This window comes from Capra hircus, chromosome 28 (genome assembly GCF_001704415.2).
Source record: "Capra hircus breed San Clemente chromosome 28, ASM170441v1, whole genome shotgun sequence".
In the NCBI taxonomy this organism is placed as follows: Eukaryota; Metazoa; Chordata; class Mammalia; order Artiodactyla; family Bovidae; genus Capra; species Capra hircus.
The window spans coordinates 13,452,502-13,466,565 of NC_030835.1; the positions used below are offsets into that span (position 1 = coordinate 13,452,502).

A 14,064-nucleotide genomic window follows, 5' to 3' on the forward strand; every position below is an offset into this window, starting at 1 on the left:
GTTGGATCTCCTTGCAGTCCAAGAGACTCTCAAGAGTCTTCTCCAACATCACAGTTCAAAAGCATCAATTCTCCGGCCTCAGCTTTCTTTATAGTCCTAATCTCACATCCATACATGACTAATGGAAAAACCATAGCTTTGACTAGATGGACCTTTGTTGGTAAAGTAATGTCTCTGCTTTTTAACATGCTATCTGAGTGAAGTGAGTAAAGTAGCTCAGTCATGTCTGACTCTTTGCGACCCCATAAACGGTACCTACCAGGCTCCTCTGTCTATGGGATTTTCCAGGCAATAGTACTGGAGTGGATTGCCATTTCCTTCTCCAGGGGATCTTCCCGACCCAGGGATTGAACCCAGGTCTCCTGCATTGTAGACAGACGCTTTACCGTCTGAGCCACCAGGGGATGGTTCAAAACTTTGCTTCCAAGGAGCAAGCGTCTTTTAATTTCATGGCTGTAGTCACCATCTGCAGTGATCTTGGAGCCCCCAAAAGTAGTCTGTCACTGTTTCCATTGTTTCCCCATCTACTTGCCATGAAGTGATGGGACCAGATGCCAGGATCTTAGTTTTCTGAATGTTGAGTTTGAAGCCAACTTTTTCACTCTCCTCTCTCACTTTCATCAAGAGCCTCTTAAGTTCTGTGCTTTGTGCCATAAGGGTGGTGTCATCTGCATATCTGAGGATATCGATATTTCTCCCGGCAATCTTGATTCCAGCTTGTGCTTCATCCAGCCCAGCGTTTCTCATGATATACTCTGTGCTCTGCATATGAGTAAAATAAGGAGGGTGACAATACACAGCCTTGACATACTCCTTTTCCTATTTGGAACCAGTCTGTTGTTCCATGTCCAGTTCTAACTGTTGCTTCTAGACCTGCATACAGATTTCCCAGGAGACCGGTCAAGTGGTCTGGTATTCCTGTCTCTTTCAGAATTTTCCACAGTTTGTTGTGATCCATGCAGTCAAAGGCACTGGCATAGTCAATGAAGCAGAAGTAGATGTTTTTTGGGAACTCTCTTGCTTTTTCGATGATCCAGCAGATGTTGGCAATTTGATCTCTGGTTCCTCTGCCTTTTCTAAATCCAGCTTGAACATCTGAAAGTTCATGGTTCATGTACTGTTGAAGCCTGGCTTGGAGAATTTTGAGCACTACTTTACTAGCATGAGAGATGAGTGCAATTGTGTGGTAGTTTGAGCACTCTTTGGCATTGCCTTTCTTTGAGATTGGAATGAAAACTGACCTTTTCCAATCCTGTGGTCACTGCTGAGTTTTCCAAATTTACTGGCATGTTGAGTGTAGCACTTTCACAGCATCATCTTTTAGGACTTAAAATAGCTCAACTGGAATTCCATCATCTCCACTAGCTTTGTTTGGAGTGATGCCTCCTATGGCCCACACATTCCAGGATGTCTGGCTCTAGGTGAGTGATCACACCATCGTGGTTATCTGGGTCATGAAGATCTTTTTGGTATAGTTCTTTTGTGTATTCTTGCCACTGTTTCTTAATATCTTCTGGTTCTGTTAGGGCCATACCATTTCTGTCCTTTATTGTGTCCTCTTTGCATGAAATGTTCCCTTGGTATCTCTAATTTTCTTGAAGAGATCTCTAGTCTTTCCCATTCTATTGTTTTCCTCTATTTCTTTGCCTTGATCACTGAGGAAGGCTTTCTTATCTCTCCTTGCTATTCTTTGGAACTCTGCATTTAAATGGGTATATTTTTCCTTTTCTCCTTTTCCTTTTGCTTCTCTTCTTTTCAGAGTTATTTGTAAGGCCTCCTCAGACATGTCTTATTTCATTTCTTTTTCTTGGGGATGGTTTTGATCACTGCCTCCTGTACAATGTCACGAACCTGTGTCCATAGTTCTTCAGGCACTCTATCAGATCTAATCCCTTGAATCTATTTGTCACTTCCACTGTATAATCGTAATGGATTTGATTTAGGTCATACCTGAATGGTCTAGTGGTTTTCCCTGGTTTCTTTAATTTAAGTTTGAATTTGCCAGTAAGGAGTTCATGATCTGAGCCACAGTCAGCTCCTGGTCTTGTTTTTTTTTTGCTGACTGTATAGAGCTTCTCCATTTTTGGCTGCAAAGAATATAATCAATCTGATTTCTATATTGACCATCTGGTGATGTCCATGTGTAGAGTCTTCTCTTGTGTTGTTGGAAGAGGGTGTTTGCTATGACCAGTGTGTTCTCTTGGCAAAACTCTATTAACCTTTGTACTGCTTCATTCTGTACTCCAAGGCCAGTTCTCTACAAAGTAATCTATAGATTCAAAGCAATCCCAATCAAAATCCCATAAATTATTTTTAACTGTTATTGCTAATATTAAAATAAATGATTACAAAATATGTATAGAGATGCAATAGCAAATATAACCTTTTTGTGGGGGGTTATAGTTGCTTTACAATGCTATTAGTTTCTGCTGAACAGCAAACTGAATTAGCCACCCATACACATATCCTCTGCCTATATAATCTTGACACATCCCTAGGTACTAGGCCTTATTATAAACCTGTAGTATTTAAGAGACTGTGGCACTGACCCAGAAGAGGCAAGTGTATGAATGGAACCAAACAGAGAGTCCAGAAACGAAATCACATATATGCAGACATTTGATTTATGACGAAACAGTCAGGAATAAAAGGTCTTTTCAGATATATTCATGAAAAATTAATTATTGACCCCTTACCTCACATCATACATGAAAATAAAGTGTCAAATATGTTATAGCTCTAAGTATCAGGGTAAAATATAAGATTTCTGAAGGATAACATAGGTGACTACCTTCATGACCTTTGAGTAGACAAGGCTGCTTATGTAAGACTCTAAAAGCACCAATCGCATAGGAAAAAATGTTACACTGGATTCTAATATTACTGAAGACTCTATAACACTGAATGACAACAACAACAGCAGCAACAAAAATAATACATACTCTATATGCTTCTGATTATATCAAATACAGAAGTAAGTAAGATTGATCTATGGTATTAGAAATCTGAATGCTGACTACCTTTGAGGAGGAAGGACTAGTGCCCAGGAAAGAACATGAGAGGGGTCTGTTAGGGTGTTCTACTTTTTTATCTGGATAGTGATAGCTTATGATAACGTATAAACTTGTACAGTATGATTTATGCATTTTTGCCTGTATTGCATAGTTCACTTTACAAATTTAATAAGAAATGAATGCAAAACAGGCCGCACACTGATTAGAACTCTCCCTTTAAACTGGAAGAGGAGCCCCTATGAAACACGCTAAAAAAAAAAAAGGAAAGGTCAATTTCTCTATTATGACTGTGCTGTTCAGAAAGAATGATCTAAAGGGAATTAGTTTAAAAATATATATTTAGCAGGTGTGACCCTGCTGTGACTGAAGAGAGACAGGGATACCAAATCATATCCAGGGAGTTTGAATTGTTTATACAATCTGTATTTTTCCCAGCTAATCCCTCTGAGTCAGAGAAAATATGACACATTACCAAAATTAACCTGCAGAAGGGAGCCAGGCTAGTGGAATACACAGCAGTGGGATTATCCTTTTCTGGCTCGTTAGTGAGTGAAACATTATGACCCTGAGTGCACTGTGCCTCTTCCATCATATATAGTGCTTAATCACTTTATGGAAACTGCTAGAAAATAGAAAGTCACGATAGTACAAACACATACACACACACACATCACCCATGTCAATCATGCCCTAACTATATTCCAATGGGATGCATGTCTGATCACCAGAGACATAGAGGCAGAATAGGAGAAACAGAAATGTAGCCTCCATCATGGAGGTCAAAGTATCATTATAATTCTTAGATCTCTATCTCAGGGACTGTTAAACTTTGACACATGGATCTGCCAAGTGAACCTCTAGAAGCTGGACTTCAAAACTGTGTATACACTGAGTTTCTTTTTTTAACTTTATTGTTGACAGGTTCCGTAGTACTGAGCACATCCTCCAAGTGGTCCTTAACCTATCATAAATCATAACCAACAGTTAAGAATATATTGCTTACAATTACTTTAAAAACATGATATTCTTTGAATCACATAACTACCTGGTGAAAGATGAAGCCTGGCAGACAACACATTCTTTATTATCTTAGATAATAAAGCTGAGAAAAGTTAAATGACTCGCCAAAGCTACATGTAAGTGGTAGAGTTGAGACTAGAATCAAGTGTATTATTCTTTTAAAATCTCTCAAAATCTTGATACATATCCATGAGAACTCCAACAGGGACAGGGAAAGCTATTCTAATTTCATTAGTAATTATATCCTACTCCACAGCAAGGATCATTGTGGAACTACTCCAGAGAACCACACATCTTCTCCTTTCTGAAGCTTCCATCCTGGTTCTGCCTTCTAGAGTTCCACGATATTGGTTTAACGCTTCATCCTCAGGCCTTACAACCATTTGGATGAACAAACACAATGCACTTCTTCCTGAGCCTCAGTGTTTATCTGACTTGGTTTAGGGAGAGTATGATATCCAAGTCTAGGCTTAATACTACAATGCGGTGCAGAGAACAGCAGCTTCACAAAGCCCACTCAGGACCACTTCATAAAGTATGTGTGAGCTGATTTGAAGCCTGCTCTCCCATCTCCCCTTCCGCAGAACAATTCTAGTGTGGGGGTTGCTGTTGGATTCAAGATTCTTCAAGAAGCAGCCTATAGAACAAGACACAGAGTCAGCCTGTGTCAATCACCTCATGCACAAGAGAACATGTGGTATGCTGAACTGGGACGGGCCATAAAGGACAGCCCAACTGACACAGTGTGGGAAGCATATGGTAGAGGTGGGGCCCATAGCTGTGTCAGGAATGCCTGCACACATGGTGACAGAAATGTGCAGGAGATATTATACTTACGCTTTTTAGAAAAACTTGTACACAGACACAGAGCAGCCAAAGAAGATTTGAGAATATTTAGATTGCTGCTGCTGCTGCTGTTGCTGCTGCTAAGTCACTTCAGGCGTGTCTGACTCTGTGCGACCCCATAGACGGCAGTCCACCAGGCTCCTCTGTCCCTGGGATTCTCCAGGGAAGAATACTGCAGTGGGTTGCCATTTCCTCCTCCAATGCATGCATGCAAAGTTGCTTCAGTCGTGTCCGACTCTGTATGACCCCATGGACAGCAGCCCACCGGGGCTCCTCTGTCTATGGGATTCTCTAGGCAAGAATACTGGAATGGGTTGCCATTTCCTTCTATTTACATTGAAACAGGTATAAAAATAACTAGTCTAATACTACTCTCATTTTGCAAAAGAAATTGAAGCCCAGAACATATGGGACAAAATATATTTTTGGTCACACAGACAAACCCCAGAACTGGAATCTAGGGCTCCTATTCTCAATCTAGAGCTCTTTCCTCCATTCTAAGCTACTTCTCAAACACTGACAGCACCCAGCTTTATCTCTCTTTCCCCAGATGAGCTAAAGCTCTTCTGGGTAGAACATCCCTGTGATAGGTCTTAAACAGGTCACGTGAAAGTTGATTCAGACTCTGGACTGTCTTTATGTCAATCCTTGGCCCTGAAACTCAGATGAAGCCTTGAGAAGTCTAGCAAGGAACAGAAATTATTCAGCCTGAAAAACCAAAAGGTCTCCAGACGAGTCTCTTGGAACAAGTGCAACTGTTCCCTCCAGCAAAGAGAAGTTACAAAGAGACACATGGAGCCCCTTGCACTTTCCCCTCCCACGAGCTCCAGGGGGAACGTCCTGGATCCCAGCAGCGGGAGGTGGTAGAATATACATGTTTTCTTGGATTATTTCAGATCCACAGCCAAAGAACCACAGGCTTATAGAGTCTCACCCTCCCTTTCTTCCCTATGCTGCATAGCTACAGACACGTGCCTTGCTTCATTAACCTGAAGCCTCCAAACCAAACATGACTCCATTTCCAGCGCCTGTCCCATTCTGGTGAGCAGATGCCTCCCCAGTTATTTTCCAGACGGATGATTTAGCAGTGACCTACAAAGCCCTCTCTGGCACCCATGGCAGGTGATCCTAAGTGATGACTTTAAGGGGCACAAAGATGGAGCAACCAGATGAGCCAAACGTCAGCCAGGAATCAGGGTTACCCACCTTAGTCATCAGAGGAGATTTCAGAGGAATAAACTCTTCTAGTCTCTCTGCTGCTCAAACCCTTCAGGTTCCCTTTCAAGGTCCTGCTACTATGTATGGCCTTCCCCAAGAACTCCAAACAATACTAATTTTTCTTGTTTAGACTATATAAATATCTTTCAGTTATATTCCATTAAAAGCATAGGATGATAAGCTATGAGTGAGACCTCTTTTTCATATTATTCCTGAAACTCTGAGTTCTTCAGAGAGCTCTTAATAATTTAGAATCCAGTCAAGTGTCAAGTCTTCTATAAAGCTTTCTTTTACACCACAACAGGGAGATGTATGCTTCTCAGGGTCCCCAAAGCTCTCAGTTCACACTTATGTGGTAAAGCACCCTCCTCACTGTACTATCTCATTGATTCCAGCAGACATCCACCTCCTCCATCACATCAAAGGAATTTACCTTTGTCCTTGTGTCTCTAGCCCAGGCCTATCACTGGTAGGACTTCAGTAAATATTTGATGGACTGGTGGATAGATGCATGGAAAAAAGTAATGAAAGAAGGCAGTGTGGATACGAGTTCCTTTAAGAGTGGCACATAATTTCAACACCTGTGGTTCATTGTTTTTGTTTTGTGTTATGGTTCTGCAAGACCCTAACAGAATCTATTCTATCCATAAATATTAATGGTCCTTATCTGAGGGATAACACTGATGCTGAGTTGTACTAGTGGCAAAACCAGTATATAACATATGTTGGCATAAACTGCGGAATCAGAGGTGATATCCTTTTAATATTACTAATTTAATACAAGGAAGCAAAAGTTCAGATAACTTAAAAGGTTTAGCCAAGTTCTTACAGCTAGGAAATGGCAGAAATCAGTTACAGACCTCCAAGCAAAATTCAGTGATTAAAAGCTGGAGTTGGTTACCCAGTCTGTGTTTGAAGCATGTCATGTCTTTTCACCAGTAGTATCAGGAGAGTTGCCTTCTTTTTGCTTTGTTCATGTATTTCAGTTGCCCAGTCATGTCCAACTCTTTGCAAACGCATGAACTGCACCATGCCAGGCCTCCTTGTCCCTCACCATCTCCCACAGTTTTCTAAGTTCATGTCCATTGCATCAGTGATGCAATCCAGCCACCTCATCCTCTGACGCCATCTTCTCCTTCTGCCCTCAATCTTTCCCAGCATCAGGGACTTTTTGCTTTACAGTCCTTGGTTTTAAAAATTGGGTAAATGATGTGTCAGTCTCAGGGGATCTTGTCCATGTCTTTGTGCAGTAATAAACTTGTGCTTCCCTGGTGGCTCAGTGATAAAAGAATCTGCCTGCCAATGCAGGAGACATGGGTTCAATCTCTGGGTGAGGAAGATCTCCTGGAGAAGGAAATGACAACCCAGTATTCTTGCCTGGGAAATCCCATGGACAGAGGAGACTGGTGGGCTACAGTCCACGGGGTTGCAAAAAGAGTCAGACACAACTTAGTGACTAAACAACAATCAGCTTAAGCTTAATCATCTTAAGTGCTTAGAGAGAGACTTTCTTTCCAAGACAAGTACTCAATAAATGTTGCAGCTAACATTCATTCCATTGGTTCAAGATATATGTATTGAGGCAACAGCACGGTGCAGGCATGACTTTAGGTACTAAGGTTAAAACAGTAACACATTTATGCATTTATGTCTCTGGAGAGCTTACTTACTAACAAGGGAGGATACACCACACATAACATAGATCAACTGTGCAGTAGTTATAAATCTGGGAAACAGATGGCAGGGGAGTTCTGGAGCTCATGGAGAGGTCAGAGCTGGAAAGATAACACTGAGGACGCCTGGACAGAGAGGGTCAAAGATCCAAAGTGGTTGAGATTCTTGAAAAAGGAAGATGGGGCTCAAAGATGGAAAGATCAAACTGAAGGAATGTGGGGAGAAAAGAAGGGAGCAGATATAGGTGCAAGAGGAGCTCGAGAGAGCAGTGTGACAGCTAAGGGATGACAAGATTCAGGGTGGATATCACACGGCAACGACTGTGAAGAGGATTTTGGACTGATGACAGGCGAGCGCTGTAACTGAGAGATGATGGACGGGAAGGAACGGGGAGAGTAGGGGAAAGAGGAGGCAAGAGGGAGGAAGAAAGGCAACAAGTCTCAATTGCTCTGTAAAGATTTGGCCATGAAGCAAAGGTAGTGGCGTGAGAGAAAGAAGAGGGAGAAGACTGGGGGAAAGCTGTTTTCTGGCTGAGCTGACGGATGACATTGGTGGGCATCGGAATATCACAGAACAGAACCACTTATTATAGATGGTACAGGTTCAGAGTTTTACTGGACTAAGGAGGTGCCATCATTGCTGATTGAATTTCCTGTCATTTCCTTTCTCTCCAAATAGCTAACCCACTGCTTTGTAATCTGTGTTAGGACACTTGTCTACACTTGTAGAGTCAGAGACCAAATTCTCACTTACAAACCACAGTGTTGGGCTCTTTTCCGGTGATCACGGTGTAGGGAACTGTGAGCAGCAAAGTCTCGCGCGACCCCATCTAGGAGGCGGTGCAGGAAGTCCTGCACGGGAACCAGCGCAAGCGCAGAAAGTTTTTGGAGACGGTGGAGCTTCAGATCAGCCTGAAGAACTATGACCCTCAGAAGGACAAACGCTTTCCGGGCACCGTCAGGCTTAAGTCTACTCCCCGCCCCAAGTTCTCCATGTGTCTTACGGGACCAACAGCATTGTGATGAGGCCAAGGCTGTGGATATCCCCCACATGGACACTGAGGCACTGAAAAAACTCAATAACAATAAGAAACTGGTCAAGAAGCTGGCCAAGAAATATGATGCGTTTTTGGCTTCCGAGTCTCTGATCAAGCAGATCCCCCGAATCCTTGGCCCAGGCCTGAACAAGGCTGGCAAATTCCCTTCCTTGCTGACCCACAATGAGAACTTGGTGGCCAAAGTTGATGAAATGAAGTCCACGGTCAAGCTCCAGATGAAAAAGGTGCTATGTCTGGCAGTGGCTGTTGGCCACGTGGAGATGACAGATGATGAGCTTGTGTACAATATCCACTTAGCTGTCAACTTCCTAGTGTCATTGCTCAAGAAAAATTGACTGAACGTCAAGGCCTTGTACATTAACAGCACCATGGGCAAGCCCCAGCATCTGTACTAAGGCACAGCTTAATAAACCACACTAAACGATCAAAAAAAGAAAAAGAAAAGAAAAGAAAGTGTTAGATCTTGGGGAAGGACAGGATTTCTGATTTTGCATCCCTATCTGATCACTGAAAAATGTTGAAGCTTGAGCTTTGTTAAAGCTGGAGCTTTGTTAAAGCTGGATATGTTCCACAATATTCTGTGATAACCTGTATGAGAAAAGAATCTAAAACAGAATGAATATATATATATATGGATAACTGAATCACTTTGTACTGTACCTGCAACTAACACAACATTGGAAATCAACTGTACACTCATCTAGAGCCAGACATCCTGGAATGTGAAGTCAAGTGGGCCTTAGGAAGCATCACTATGAACAAAGCTAATGGAGGTGAAGGAATTCCAGTTGAGCTATTTCAAATCTTAAAAGAGGATGCTGTGAAAGTGCTGCACACAATATGCCAGCAAATTTGGAAAACTCAGCAGTGGCCACCAGTGGACTGGAAAAGATCAGTTTTCATTCCAATCCCAAAGAAAGGCAATGCCAAAGAATGCTCAAACTACCGCACAATTACACTCATCTCACATGCTAATAAAATAATGCTCAAAATTCTCCAAGCCATGCTTCAGCAATATGTGAACCATGAAATTCCAGATGTTCAAGCTGGATTTAGAAAAGGCAGAGGAACCAGAGATCAAATTGCCAACATCCGCTGGATCGTGGAAAAAGCAAGAGAGTTTCAGAAAAACATCTATTTCTGCTTTATTGACTATGCCAAAGCCTTTGACTGTGTGGATCACAAGAAACTGTGGAAAATTCTGAAGGAGATGGGAATACCAGACCACCTGACCTGCCTCTTGAGAAATCTGTATACAGGTCAGGAAGCAACAGTTAGAACTGGACATGGAACAATACATTGGTTCCAAATCGGAAAAGGAGTATGTCAAGGCTGATATTGTCACCCTGCTTATTCAACTTATATGCAGAGTACATCATGAGAAACGCTGGGCTGGAGGAAGCACAAGCTGGAATCAAGATTGCTGGGAGAAATATCAATAACCTCAGATATGCAGATGACACCACCCTTATGGCAGAAAGTGAAGAAGAACTAAAGAGCCTCTTGATGAAAGTGAAAGAGGAGAGTGAAAAGTTGGCTTAAAGCTCAACATTCAGAAAACTAAGATCATGGTCCCATCACTTCATGGGAATTAAATGGGGAAACAGGGGAAACAGTGGCTGACTTTATTTTTTGGGGTGCCAAAATCACTGCAGATGGTGATTGCAACCATGAAATTAAAAGACACTTACTCCTTGGAAGGAAAGTTATGACCAACCTAGACAGAATATTAAAAAGCAGAGACATTACTTTGTCAACAAAGGTCTGTCTCGTCAAGGATATGGTTTTTCCAGTAGTCGTGTATGGATGTGAGAGCTGGACTTAAAGAAAGCTGAGCACCAACGAATTGATGCTTTTGAACTGTGGTGTTGGAGAAGACTCTTGACAGTACCTTGGACTACAAGGAGATCCAACCAGTCCATCCTAAAGGAGATCAGTCCTGGGTGTTCATTGGAAGGACTGATGTTGAAGCTGAAACTCCAATATTTTGGCCACCTGATGCGAAGAGGTGACTCATTTGAAAAGACCCTGATGCTGGGAAAGATTGAGGGCAGGAGGAGAAGGGGACGATAGAGGATGAGATGGTTGGATGGCATCAGTGACTCAATGTACATGGGTTTGGGTAGATGGCGGCAGTTGGTGATAGACAGGGAGGCCTGGCATGCTGTGGTTTTGGGGTCGCAATGAGTCAGACACGACTGAGTGACTGAACTGAACATTAACAAAAAAAAAAAAAAAAAAGTTGGATGTGTTCCAAAGACATATGATATACAGACTGAATATTTAACCCTATAACCATGAAACAGAGAACAAATGGGGTATGAGCCTTCTTTTCTGAACCCTTACATCAGAAGAAACCACCATCTTTCTGAAGCACATTTATGGAGGAAGAGAGGGCCCCCAACCCCACCCAGAAGCCAACAAGGAAAGACAAAATGCCATCCCCAAGTTGTATCAAGCCAAGGATTATACCATTTGAAGAGCAAACCACAAACTAGACAGCCACAAGCACTGTACTCAACCATTAGCCCCCAATAATGCAAGATTTCATTTATTTTTCTCATGCACTAATCCTGGATTTTTAATTCCAGGCCTCCAGCAAGCAAGTCAAACAAAATTTGGGAAATGTTCAAAATTTTGAGAGAAAGTCAAAGGGGAATTTGGTTTCATCAAAAGCGAACTAAACCATTGGCAGACAGAGGCCAGTGACTTGTAACTGCACCAGGAGATGTCCCAATGGAGCGCTAAGATTTTGCAAACATTCTCCATTCCCTCACTGGATTTCTCACCAAGAGAAGGCCAGAGTCTCCATCTGCTTTCCATCACTGTCTCCACTATTGCACTCTGGCAGAGCTCTGCCTGGGTTCCATTTGTCATGCCTCCAAAGTGGCCCGCCCTAACAGAACACTGGGAGGCCTGGATTTAGCCCTGTGGCCTGGTACTAAGTTCTGAGGCCATGCGGTCCGCCAGGGGCCTGACTCCATCCCTGACCTCACTCCTTCATATCTTGCTTCTCTCTGCCTTTACTCTCTACTCTTGGAAAACAGAGTTTGGCAGCATAATAATGAATGTGCTTTGAGATCCCATGACGGTCAACACTATGCTGTAAATAGAATTTTGGCCAGGAAAGTGGAATATTATAACCTGAAGCACTTTAAAAACAGCAAAGGATTTATCTGAGGCAGAGTAGGAATGGTCCTTTAGGGAAATGATGTTGTTGACCTTAGGTAAACACTTTCAACCCAGTGAGTCCATGAAACATAGCTGTAATGTGTATATAATCATTCTAATGATGGATTTTTTAAAAGTGACTGACACAGACCTGATGATGGGTTGAGTGCAGCAGTTAAGTTTCTGGAAAATGATGCAATGGATGCTTAGGTGTGCATGAAATCTGCTCTGGACAACATAGGCTATGAAGGGCCATCCTAGAGAAAGTACCCATTCACCCATTTCTACCATGCATTGCTGAATTGACTTGGCAGGTAAGAATGAGCACAAACTCAGCCTTCAATAGTCCCAATGTGTTGTGAAAGTAAGATCAGTTAGCATTTTGTTTTTAATCTTTTCTAATAAAATAATACCAAGTACAGAAAAATAGCTATGTATGAAAACTTCATCTCAGGGTTATTAAGATTGTGAAAAAGAAAACCCTGGTAAATGACCAATACTTCTTGTATTAATTACTTGCTCCAAACCCCTAAATAGTCACCCTGCCTCTAGAACCAGAGCCAGAATGATATTTCCAATCAGCCAACCTGATCTTCAGTGATTTTCTCCAAGTCTTTATGACCAAAGTCTCCACTCCTTAAGTTGGCATACAAAGTTCTTCATGATCTTGCCCTTACTCACCCTTGTTGCCAGTTCCCTCATCTGCTTCCTTGTTGTTCTCTCTCTCCCTCCAAACCTCCTCCACAATACTCTCTGGCAAAACTAAAAGTCCAGTTCTTCAACAAACCGCGCATCTGTCCTCTGTGCCATCATGTATGCTATCCCCTCTCACCTGAACACTTCTCCCACACTTCCTCCTGGTCAGTTGTGATGCACTGTCAGGTCTCAGGTTCAAGGTCATCTTCTCAAGGAAACCCTCCCTAATGCTTGCCTAAACTGAGTATTGTGTTCCTCCAAAAGTTCTAAGTCTGTATATCCACTACAAAGCTCTTATTATGAGTAACAGTTGTTAATGAAAATAAATCGTTTCTATGGACTCCACTCTCTGTAGTGACTGAAGTCAATTTCGTTTATCAGTCTATTCTTTGCACTATGCCCAGCATATAGTAAGTGCTTATGCCTTTCCCATGTACCCTCCACCTGCCACATATCTACAAGAGCATCTGGTCCACAGCTCTGCCCTTCTGTCCTTCCAATGAACATTATGAGCTTTTTCAGACATGAACTAACTCTCATTCATAGGCACTCAATAACTGTATCAGACTGGATAGTAGGATTGAAGCTTGGATGGTAAGTTAGATGGTAAAGAACAGAATACGACTGAATGAACTGAAACTCAACTGTACTGAAATTTTGAAAAGTTCTTTCAGTCTTTCTGAGTTTTTTTTAACTTTAAAGATTTTGTATGTTAAAAGTAGGTAGAATCAAAGAGTTTGCCAGGTTGTACAGATTCAGTAATAATGGTTTCTATTTTTGTTGCACATATCTGCTCCAGGGAAGGCCCCTCTTGAACCCAGTATGTCTCTTTCAGAAGGGACACACTCAGGGTCATGATGGATGAAAGGGCATCTGACAATCCAAACTGAATCTACCTCAAAGATCAGTGGCAGACGTCATAGTGCAGTCCGCTTCTGTGACAACCACAAGGGGCACACAAGGTGAGAAGAGCCACTGAGTGCCCTTTAACTTCCCAAGGCGGGGGGGGGGGGGGGGGGGCGGGGGGGGGGGCGCGGGAAGGGAACTAAAAGACCCTTGTAAGAGGCTCACACATTCTTCTTTAGAACATAAGCTTCTCAAAAAATCTCTCTCCTGCCTATCTATCTCTTTCCTATTTTTTAAAATCAACACCAAATGAGTTCTCATTCCATCTTGCCTGGGTCAGGTACTTAGAATATAGGAAAAAATGAAAGTTCATCCAAAACTTGTTTATAATAGTAACGCCTCTCTCCTTACTCCCATTAAGATGCTATGGTTTGTGGATCATAGTGGATTCCAATGAAGATTTCATTGAAACTTTCCCCTATCTCCCTATGGAAGATTCAGTAAAAGATGGCGCTGTGACCA

General features: G+C 42.2%; 1 protein-coding gene and 1 pseudogene across 1 annotated transcript in view; one reads left to right on the plus strand and one right to left on the minus strand.

The window, feature by feature from the left end:
• LOC102181000 overlaps nucleotides 1-9,239 on the plus strand; it is a 128,958-nt pseudogene extending 119,719 nt beyond the window's left edge.
• The window catches only part of C28H10orf11 (chromosome 28 C10orf11 homolog), a 1,150,860-nt gene that overhangs the window by 127,811 nt on the left and 1,008,985 nt on the right, over nucleotides 1-14,064 (minus strand). The gene's annotated exons all lie outside the window — the stretch shown is intronic.